General features: G+C 40.5%; 1 protein-coding gene across 1 annotated transcript in view; it reads right to left on the bottom strand.

Annotated features, from left to right (window-relative positions):
- gabbr2 (gamma-aminobutyric acid (GABA) B receptor, 2) overlaps nucleotides 1-5,381 on the bottom strand; it is a 183,418-nt gene extending 178,037 nt beyond the window's left edge. Inside the window, exons 1-2 of the mRNA XM_032534941.1 lie at nucleotides 5,176-5,381; nucleotides 4,155-4,223 (exon numbers count right to left, since the gene is read on the bottom strand). The gene's annotated coding sequence lies outside the window, so the exon portion shown is untranslated. The remainder of the gene's footprint in view (nucleotides 1-4,154; nucleotides 4,224-5,175) is intronic.
- Nucleotides 5,382-10,704: the final 5,323 nt, after the last annotated feature.

Genomic DNA, 10,704 nt, shown 5'->3' with positions numbered 1-10,704 from the left:
GGGGGGGGGGAATACAACAGCTTGGTGGAAAGGCTGCATAAGCTTTATGCAGGGCAGACTCACCAGCGGCCTGACAGCCAATTGTGATTTACAGGGCTTTTATGTTATAGGAGGCAAACGACGTTTCAGGCATGTATGGCGCAGGCTAATGTATATATATATAGGGCTGTATACACGTGTACTGCTCCGTTATGTTGCATGTCATACAACAGTGACATCAAAAAAACACTTCTGAGAGCTATATTTTTAGTGACTCATTATAAATGCATATCCTAAGCGATGGTGAGATCGTTCCCAAAGGCGGCTGGGCTTTGATTCCCCATGGAGCCAAACCTGCCGATTTGTCTAAGCGCTTGATAAGACCCGATGATGAAACGAAAATTCCGACTATAGAAAATAATATATTCAGAATCTGTAGTAAGCATGAACACACTAGAGGGGATTTGTTCTTTTGCTTTGATTTAGTGGTGTAATAAATAGCACCACCTAACACAGCAGGTAAACAATGTGCCAAAACGCAGGTTGTGAAGTTAGCTTCAGACATCCCATGCGTCCTTGTTTGAGGGGATCCCAGGGAGGAAAGGTTCCACGAAAAAAGTGAATTGAATCCAAACATCGGAACTGGAAGAGGCTGTAAACAAATGCCTATCGTTGTTATCCGTTTCTCTCCACTGGGAAATAGAACCACTGGAGCTGAATTTCAGCACCACGGACAGCGAGCTGGCCATCCTGGGAAGCCTCTGCGCTGTCCGTGGTGCTGTACTGCGCGGCGGCGCAGTTGAACATGTCTTCTGCTCTTGTTGACATGTGTACGATAAACAATTCCCTTTGCTTCCCCAAGGCAGGGTATACACATTTTTATTCTCATCTCTGTGTACAAGGATTGCCTTCTCCTACGGCCCGAGGTAAAAAAAAAAAAAAAGAGACTCATTGCAATGGTTCACAACACAAGGTATGGTATTGTTAAACAGGCATGGGAAGCGAACACAATATAATGCCAGAGGGTAACTGTTCTCCAAATGTGGGGAAAACAGCGACTGTATTTCAAAACCGAGGCACATACAGTTTGACATATAAGAATGTTTAATAATCTTACAGATGATAAAGTCAGCATATGCAGTAAAATATACCCTCTGTAAGCATTTAATTTTTCCCAGATGAATCATTCTGTAGGCTGGGCTTCCAATCAGAAAATGGGCATTACAAAACAACATTTGCATAACACTCCTAACCACAATATGATTTCCACCCCTCCTCTAACAACCAAATTCCTCAATCTTCATTAGGGGTTTAAAGCACAACGAGTTAGTGGTTGATATGGCAGAGCGTGGCAGCTATGGCAGAACCCTCCTGGCTTCTTAATACACAGGTCATTTATCACAATGCTACAATGCCAAGATGCTCCAAGCACAAAACACCACAACATGAACTGGGTATAGCCCTGGTATATTGCTGGATTATCTAGGGCTTTCCCTCCGTTTCTGACAAGCACATTTTTTTAAAATACAAGATGTTCCCAAATCAGACATCTTAACTCGTTAATATAGGAAGTGTCTTGTTATTTCTGGACAAAGTATTTAAGGAACATTTAGAACATTGTGCAGGAAAGGTTAGAATCCAAAAATGGCATAAGCTGTCTCCCCTATTAAATATCAGTCAAACTTAAAAAAGAAAAAAATGCTACAATTAACTCCATCACACAGTTTGAAATCCTTTTTCCTCCCAGTAGTCATCTTTCTTTTCTAGTGTGTCCAGATGAAGAAGTAGGTCAAGTTGTCGCCTCATCTGTTTGTTTCACACAAAACAACATCCCTCCCTGCTCAAAACTTTCTTCCACAATCCAGATAGCAGAAAGTTAGCAATGTGGAGTAGGACACAGCGACAGACAGCAAGTAAAACTTAGTTAAATGCAAAGTGAGGAAACTTTAATTTTATTGGCAATGAAGAGTTTTGAAAATTGTTTTCTTAACAAGCACATACTGGGGTTTGGATTATAAACAGCACAGACATATCCAGGTACGATCAAGAACACCTCTAAATTGGCACGGGTTGTTTTTTTCTGATGTACAAAATGTTATGTGTCCCGCCAATTATTGTTGCAGCAGCTGAAAATGTCCATTTCATTTCAGATTATTGTTATGAGTCATTCATTAAGCTTTCAATCATGGCTGTGCAATCTGCCCATCCTCACTAAACGAGAAGTCAAGCCAATATATCACCACTAATTGGAACATACTTGTGTGGTATGAAGGGCACACAGTAAAATAATTATAAGATGAAGTTTTATATGACTGTAGATTCGATGACCATGCTTAGTGACATAGCAACTTAGACGACAGCTTCAGGTAGTATGAATGTGTTTAGTCATATCAAGTGTCTTATGTATTGTTAATGTTAGAAACCAATCAGAAAAAACTAAAGAATGACCGAGTTTTATGCAACTGTACTACCAAACACCTGAGCTGACACTCAATGTTACACACACACACGCACACGCACACGCACGCACACACGCACACACGCACACGCACGTGCACATGCACATGCACATGCACATGCACGCCCGTTTAATAGAGATTAATGGGGTGGCCTGAGGACATCCCTCTCCACAGCCCTGACAATATGCCACTGGATGCTCTACGTATGCATTTTAAATGCCAGGTATTTAGAACAGGATCAATGAAAAAGGATATTTCCGATGATCTCATATTTCATAGCTCAAATGGTTGTGCTCATCGAATAGCCATGTTCATCTTTTGTGACTTGTTTACAAAATGAGCAGATAAATTATAAACTTTGTGTCCCTTTAGTGGAAACGTATTCTGTATTCTGAGTGTGGACAAAATGAAAAAGCTTAGCCAATTTATCCATCCCATCACTTATTCTATAGCAATGGGACATTATGTTGAGTTCTGGTTATAAGTCATTAAGGCTAAGTTTGATCATATTCTACATCCTTGAATATAAACTCTGCCCCATGAAAAGGCTTTGCTGTGATCTTAGCGCACAGACGCACACACATTTATCCCAGCTCAACACCATAGTTCAGAGATTTCTCACACATTACTGATCTCAAAACTCCAACCCAAGGACATAGTTCTATATCATGAAACGGTGCGGACAAGTAACTCTACTTTACAGCAGGGAACATTTGATTTTCGCTGAGATGCTTCTTTCCCTTTTTCTCAACATGCTTGCCCTGTCAGTTGCAGCTATTTGAATAATTGGTTTCCGAATCTGGAGTCACAGCCCTGCGAATTCCATGCATACCATCAAGTTAAGGAGCTATTGTTCAACAGAGCATATTCCATCCATGGCAGTGGAGAATGCATGTTTTATGAGCTTGGAAAAAATGATAAAACTGCAACTTGGAAAGGTCCCCTTGCGATAAGAAAGAGGTATGACTCAGATTGGCCTCTGTTGGGGTGCTTGACATCAAAATGTCCTTAAAAGATCCCCCAGAGTTAGATAAGTCCATACATACCCTTCTCATCACTGTGCATGTCGTAACTGTCTGGCGCACCCACTGCTAGCCTAGCTTACCACAGATGCTGGAGGTAACCGGCTCCAACTAGCCTACTGCTCCCAATAAGTGACAAAATAAAGCCAACATGTTCCTATTTACATGTTGTGATTTGTATAGTCACAGCGTGTACAAATAACAAGATCACATAAGACACAGCCATCTTCTAATAGTATACATACTGGGAACTATATTCTCAGAAGCCGAAGCACTGCTACTTGGGCGCAGGGATTAGCGAAACACCTGAAAAGCCCCGTTCTTACTCTCTGCTCCTCACCACAGGGCGTCTTGTGTGCTTTGAGCAAATCACTCAGCTCAAGTAGCATTGCTTTGGCTGCTGAGAATATGGTTCCCAGTTGGTATACGGTTAGAAGATGGCCGTGTCTCATGTGACCTTGTTATTTGTACACGCTGTAACTTCTAATGTCTAGACTGTTGTGCAACATCTGTGGGATATTATACTTTGCCATTTAAATTGCTTTATTGGATGTTTTATTTGACTGCAGTTGGAACTCATAGCAATGCCATGGAATGAGCTTTTTACAACTATACATTATACAACATATTGTTAGGTGCATGGCTGCAGACTCTTTAATAACTAAAAGAACATATTCAATAAAAAGGAACTTACAGGGAAATAAACTAGAAGACAAATGGGTATGTTCCTCACATCTCCATCAATTCACCATCCACTGGCTATCTACAAATACAAGACCAATTAAATATAAACCACACAAATAATTACAGTGATTAAATCCCAAAACACATTTAAAAAACAACAACAACAAAACAAAAAACAGCAGCCTTCTTACAGGCTGAGGATGGTGTTGGGATGAAAAGGAACCAGGCCAACGAGTAGAGTTTGAAAAATGATGGCCCAATTTTTTGTAATTTTACAACAAATGTGTACTTTTGTCTAATATCCCACCTCACCACATTTGTTTATGTAATGGCAGTTTGATTTGTACACCCACACAGGTGTTTTAGTTCTACTGGCTGATTAGACTGATACTCAGCTTGCGCAAGGTTAATAAAAAAAACAAAAAGAACGAAAGTTGACCCACCCAAGAGTCGAAAATTAGGTCTCGAGCTACATGCCCACACAGCGGAGAGGAGGGGGTAAGAGGTCTTATCAGGGAAATTAAGTGAAAACACCTGTGTGGGTGAACAATGTAGGCCACTCCTGATTGAGCTACAGCAGCATGGTTATCTAATGTTTGGGGTTTTGTCCGGAAGGTCAGCTCGTTTACGTTACGGACAATAAACATGATGTTTAAATTCCTGATAATCAATATCAACTAGCATAATAATGTGTGGTACTACTCAAAGAGTAATGTAGCTAATTGCTTGGCTAAAACTATGTAAATGAACGTAGCTAATTGTATAATCAAGCAAACTGAGTAAATTATTAAACCAGCTAGCTAAACCATGCAAGTACACCCAGCTAACGTTACATTAACAGTAGCCTACCGTGAGCCTTATCTTTCTTATAAAGTTAGTTCCAGTTTGTGCCTCTTAGGTAACGTTAAAGTTAAGTTAACTAATCATTGTTTTCACTTTTGGACGTTAACGTTATCTGACTATCCAAGACTATCAAAGACTATCCAAACCAATATTTTAAAAAGAAAAACTGCAGCTCGGTTGCCACTTACCTCTCTTTAGAACATATATTTAGACTCTTCTATCCATCTGGAACTAGCCTACAGTTAGTCCGTTAACTGCACGTTAAAGAGGATATTTACACATTAACAGTCGCGACGCTTTTTTTCTCCTAAACGAAGATGGTTACCGGAAGTGACAATCTTTTTGTAGGACCCGTAAGCTCTCTTAATGTACGCACTGTGCTGCAGCAGGTTAGCTGTTTCCATTCATTTGTTAGCATGCGGAGGCAACTCAACAACAGCAACAACTTAGTAACTAAGTACAGTCAACCTAGAGAGGGGAGCGGTCTGCACTAACCATTACTGATGAGTTCAAAGTTGACAGGTACAGGTTCACAACATGAAGTGAATACATCATACTGTATGATAACAGTTCATATTTTGATGCACTCCATTCAAGAAGGAGGTGACACTTCAGGCATTTATTTGGTTTAGGAAACAAGGTCGCAACTTGGTAAAGATTAACATTATCTTTATTGTGCTGCAAATTGAATTTTATTACATGTAGGCTAGATAAAAACAATAGTATTGAAGGAATCTGGAAATGCATTCAAAGCAGCAGTAGGCTAAGTGTTGTCTATGACCTACAGGGATTCTGAGAGTGTGCACTGGTATCTCTTAAGAGAAACAGATGCTTAGCAGTGTGACTTGAAAGTAGGTTTCATTGCCAAAGTGTCAAATGCAAAAAGCACAAACTCTGGCTAGTTTGTGGACAGAAAGACATCAACCATTGCAAATGACAGCACCACAGCAGGGAGTAGGCCTAGGCTTCTGCATGTTTCTGTTTTAAAAGCTGTCCTCTGCTGTGCACCCTAGAGAGGTAATCTTGAATGGGCATGCTACATTTGTCCTGGTCAGAAGACGTTATCGTAGCCTTTCGTATTCCATTCTGAAATTAAATCAAGACTATGAGAAGAGACAGTGTAAAGTAGGCCATTGCCTTCAAAAGAGCTTCGGCTGTGCTGTGGGAGGACACTATTTTGATTACTGTCAAGTCTAAGTAATAGCAAAAACTATGTCTTACATAATCATACTTAGAATGAATGTTTCCAACGTCAGCTACAACAGAGCTGCTCTATAGCAAGGCTGATCATTTTAGCAGCAATTCCACATGCCTGTAGGTCGAATATAACAAGATTAAAACACTGTGTGTGTGTGTGTGTGTGTGTGTGTGTGTGTGTGTGTGTGTGTGTGTGTGTGTGTGTGTGTGTGTGTGTGTGTTTGTGTGAAGCAAATATAGATACATATGTAGATAAATGATACATAATAAATAAGATATTTTCCTTAAAATATTTTGTGTTTGTATTTTTTTTATTACATGCATGTATGATTCATGCATGAACGTGGGTGTCTTTATATGAAGAAAAAAAACTGACATCCTTTGTGATCTATGTATGTTGAACTTCCTTAAATACCAGAAAGAACTGCTCTGTCATCATATCATCATCATCAGTTATTTATCTGTTATCAGTTATCATCACTTCACCACACCGACTATAGCAACATGTAAAAAAAATATAATCATAACACAATTTTAGTGGAATTAATAATGCATACTGAAAGCCAACCACTATCTGCTGTTGTTTTATTGGGGGTGGTAGTAGCTCAGTCAGGAGGGGGTTGGGAACTGGAGGGTCGCTGGTTCAAGTCTCCATATGGACCACAGTATGGTGGTGGACTGGTGCTCTTCAGCAAGGCAACAAACCCCCAACTGCTCGGGATGCCTTTCAATGGGCAGCCCCCTCACTCTGACGTCTCTCCATATAGTGCATGTGTGTGTAATTCAGGCCTGTGTGTTATGACAACAGAGTGTAAACTAATTTCCTCTTGCAGGATTAATAAAGTGTACATTATTATTGTTAGGAGACAGATTATTCACCCTTTACATAAAGAAGTATGTGCATGCATAATCTGAGACTGGGAAATCTTGTATTGATTTCATTAATTTAACTTTCAAACAGTTTAAGATTTAGGATGGTGCAGTTTCATTATCTTGGCAGTTTTCCAACACATTTAGAAGCAGACAGACTAGATGGAGCCATTCTCTGGAATGTATTATAACCTCAGGTTTAAAGAGGTTCAGTCTAAAGTTGGAAGTGACAATATGTCAATGTGTCGTCTCTGTTTTAGTGGTCGGATGTCAGATCGTCAGCCCGATAATTAGGGCCCGGGGTGGCAAAAGAGCAGGGTAAACGAGCTAGTGGAAAAGCTGGAGTCACGCTATCGCACATTAGCCCCAAACTGTTAATAAAAACTGTCACTCTAATTAGTGGGTATGAAGAGATACACAGAAAAGCTAGCACAACTATAGGGCTACTGACGTACACAGACAAACACGTTCACAGGAACATGAACACACACACACACACATACACATAGACTCTAAGACGCATCACATGTATGGACAAAATCTTGTTCAAACTTTTGCTCAGAATAATGCACTAATGACACTTATCAGGAGAGTGAAAAGAAGATAGAGCAAAGGGCAGAGAGGGCAAAGGAGGAATTGAGGAGGAATTAGATAGACAGATGAAGAATAGGTTGCACAAAAGAGGCGCAGAAAATGAATCTCCAGGCACTCTGTGGGTCGAGTTAATGACAGATGTTGATGCATGTGCACGTGCTGCCCCACAGCGCACATGCTCAGAGACGGCAGGGGTCAACAGAAGCTTTCCAAGACCTCCCAGCTTAACTCACCCTACCAGCATTAATTATACACAACCCCTCTCCATCCACTATGACAAAGAGGTGTGCGCTCTTAAGATGTTAAAAGCCACTGGATGATTTATGTATATGTGTGAGCAGATTGGTGTGGCTCTCCATGATAAAGATGTCTCGGCGGGGGTGAATAACGAGCACTCTGTGATATAGTTTATATTTCTCTCCACCTGTGATGGTAACAGGAGATGTCCAGCGTCTCAGAGTTCCACTGTTTTAATTTGATCAGTGATTGCTTGTGCATTGCTGACGCCGTCATCCTAGGGGCTCAGCAACGTGAACCGTGAGTGAGGTGTCCATGTGCACTCAGAATTATTTCATGTGAGGTTTGCAAATCCAGGACAGTCACTGTCTGTGATCTCAACAGGGCCAGCTTTCTCACAAAGGGAGCTGCACTCATATCTGGGTTATAATCATGAGGACAGATGTATGAACTGTTCCTAGATGGTGATTGGGAGGCTTTTCAGGATTATTTTCAGTTGTATTGTCACCTGAGCTCTGTTCTGTAGCAGTGTTAACTCCTCAGAAACACAAAGTGCTTCTTTATCTGTGAGAAATGTTATTGTGATGCCTTAAACATCTTTCCTATAGTTTTTTTTTTGTGAAGAAGCTCAAGGCCGGCATGTTGTTGACATCACAAGTTTGAAGTATATACTTTTCATCTTTGGAGAAGAGGTGGGCTTGGATGTACATATTGACAAGTTTGTCTCAGGCCCTTATAATAAAGGAGATATACCTGATACACGTTCAAATATAGAATACATATAAAATGATTCTCATTCATGCATGCAAAATGCTAAAAATGCATACAGACAAACACACTAGCATGCAAACAAAACTGGGCCTACAGTACATACTAACACACAGACCCAATGTTGACCATAACTGAAAATGATAAGCACAAAGACACACACACACACACATAGACAGAGCACTTTTAAAACTTACAAAACAACAGCTGTGCTGTGTCTATTTTATGTTGTTTAGAGTTGTTATTGCAGAGGGAATGAAAGCTTTCTTGTAAATGTTCCGCCTTAACGTATATTATGTAGTCTCAATCATCATGCCATAGAATCCATGAAATGAAAAATTCTAATTTCAATTATGATAATAAAGTACCATTCACACTAATATTTTTTCCAAATCCCCCCTGAACAATAATATTCAGACAAGCCAGAACGCCATGTTCAGTTTTATAATAGACCTACTGCTCCTCGAGCACATTATTCACAGCAGTAAGGGAACATGCAAAATATTTTTGCAGGCAGATAGCTTAACAAATGAAAGCCATGAAAGATAGATGAGGAAGTCAGTGCTTTATTCATATTTGATAGCTGGGCTTCAGCTGCACAACCCAACCAACACAACAAGCCACAAGCCGACAGTCCCAGAAATAATGAGCTTGAAGGAGCATCTGTGATGGCAGAGGTGTGTGTGTGAGTAGATTATGCTGGACAGTGGCTTCAAAATGCTGTGTTACAGTGTGACAAGCGGACAGCTGTTGTCTCTTCTGCCTTGTCTTTTCATTTGCTGTATGTACCAAAAGATAAGAAAGAGGTTCAGCATAACAGACAACTGACTCATAACTACAGTATATATAAGTACGCACCAACACAAGTACACACATCTTGAACTGCATGTGTAAAATGCTTCAAAGTACTAACACATTAAGTCACAAACAAACCACTCACCTCTTAAATTTCCTCTCAAAACATAAACATTCCCATGCAAACACACACAACTGTTGGGCGAAAGATATCTGTGTGTGTGTGTGTGTTTGTGTGGACCCAGGTGCCCATTAAGTCCCCCCCACCCCCCACCCAGTAAGCCAGGCATCAGATCAGCTGATGTGGCTGGATCGATAAGCAGGCAGGCAGACTCTCTTCATTAGGAGTCCCCGGGGCCAGGCCACCTGCTACTCACTCACCAGCTCCTCTGGCTGGAGCTTCATAGTCTGCCTCTGGCTGCCTCCACTCAATAGATTTTGTGTCTCTGTGTCTTCCATTGCATTTTTTGTGTGCTTGCTTCATGAAAGCATGTTGGTAGAGAAAGAAAACTACATACTGTAGCTGCCACACTGCTGACCCTGACAGCCATCAAGGCTGTTATTCTGGCACCCAGTAGAAGATCTGCAGGCACCCACATGGACGTTATGAAGGGCTCTGAATCTCAGCAAGAAACAGTGTACATTAACCAAGCATATCCAGACTCAGAAGAGGTACAATGAAGTAATGATGAAAGGGGAGAATGAGATAAAAAGAGTAAAATAAAGAGACATTAGGACAGGAGTTGTGAGTTTATTGTGAAAGCTTCCACAGGTAGTGAGCAACTTAATCTGTTCAAAAGGGAAGAGAAATGTTGGTGTCAGTCACTCAGGTGAGTAAATTCCACTTGCTTGTACAATACACCAATTGCAAAAGATGAGGAACCTTTTACCATGACAATAATGAAAAAAGGCAATTTAGAGATTTTGGTTACAAATATGTATAGTACTGTATTTTTCTTGCAAATTCTCACCATGTTATTCGGTTTGAAATTACAAAAACTAAAGTCTAGAGTCTATGCATAAAATGTATAGCCCAAATAATGTAATTAAAAGGGATGACACATATGTGAATGCAGTATGTTTACGTAATCCAAAATGCTTAAAGCTAATAATAATTTGAAGTTTATCAAAGCTCCGCGGTGGGAACCAGTTTGGAAGTAACCTAGCCAACCGTGCTGGCACATTCAGCTTCCCCCCTTCAACATTGCACAAAGGTCTAATAGCTGTGGCACTTGAGCTTGATGAAAGCAGAGTTA

This window comes from Etheostoma spectabile, chromosome 14, assembly GCF_008692095.1.
Source record: "Etheostoma spectabile isolate EspeVRDwgs_2016 chromosome 14, UIUC_Espe_1.0, whole genome shotgun sequence".
Lineage (NCBI taxonomy): Eukaryota > Metazoa > Chordata > Actinopteri > Perciformes > Percidae > Etheostoma > Etheostoma spectabile.
This window is presented reverse-complemented; position numbering and strand designations above follow the sequence as displayed.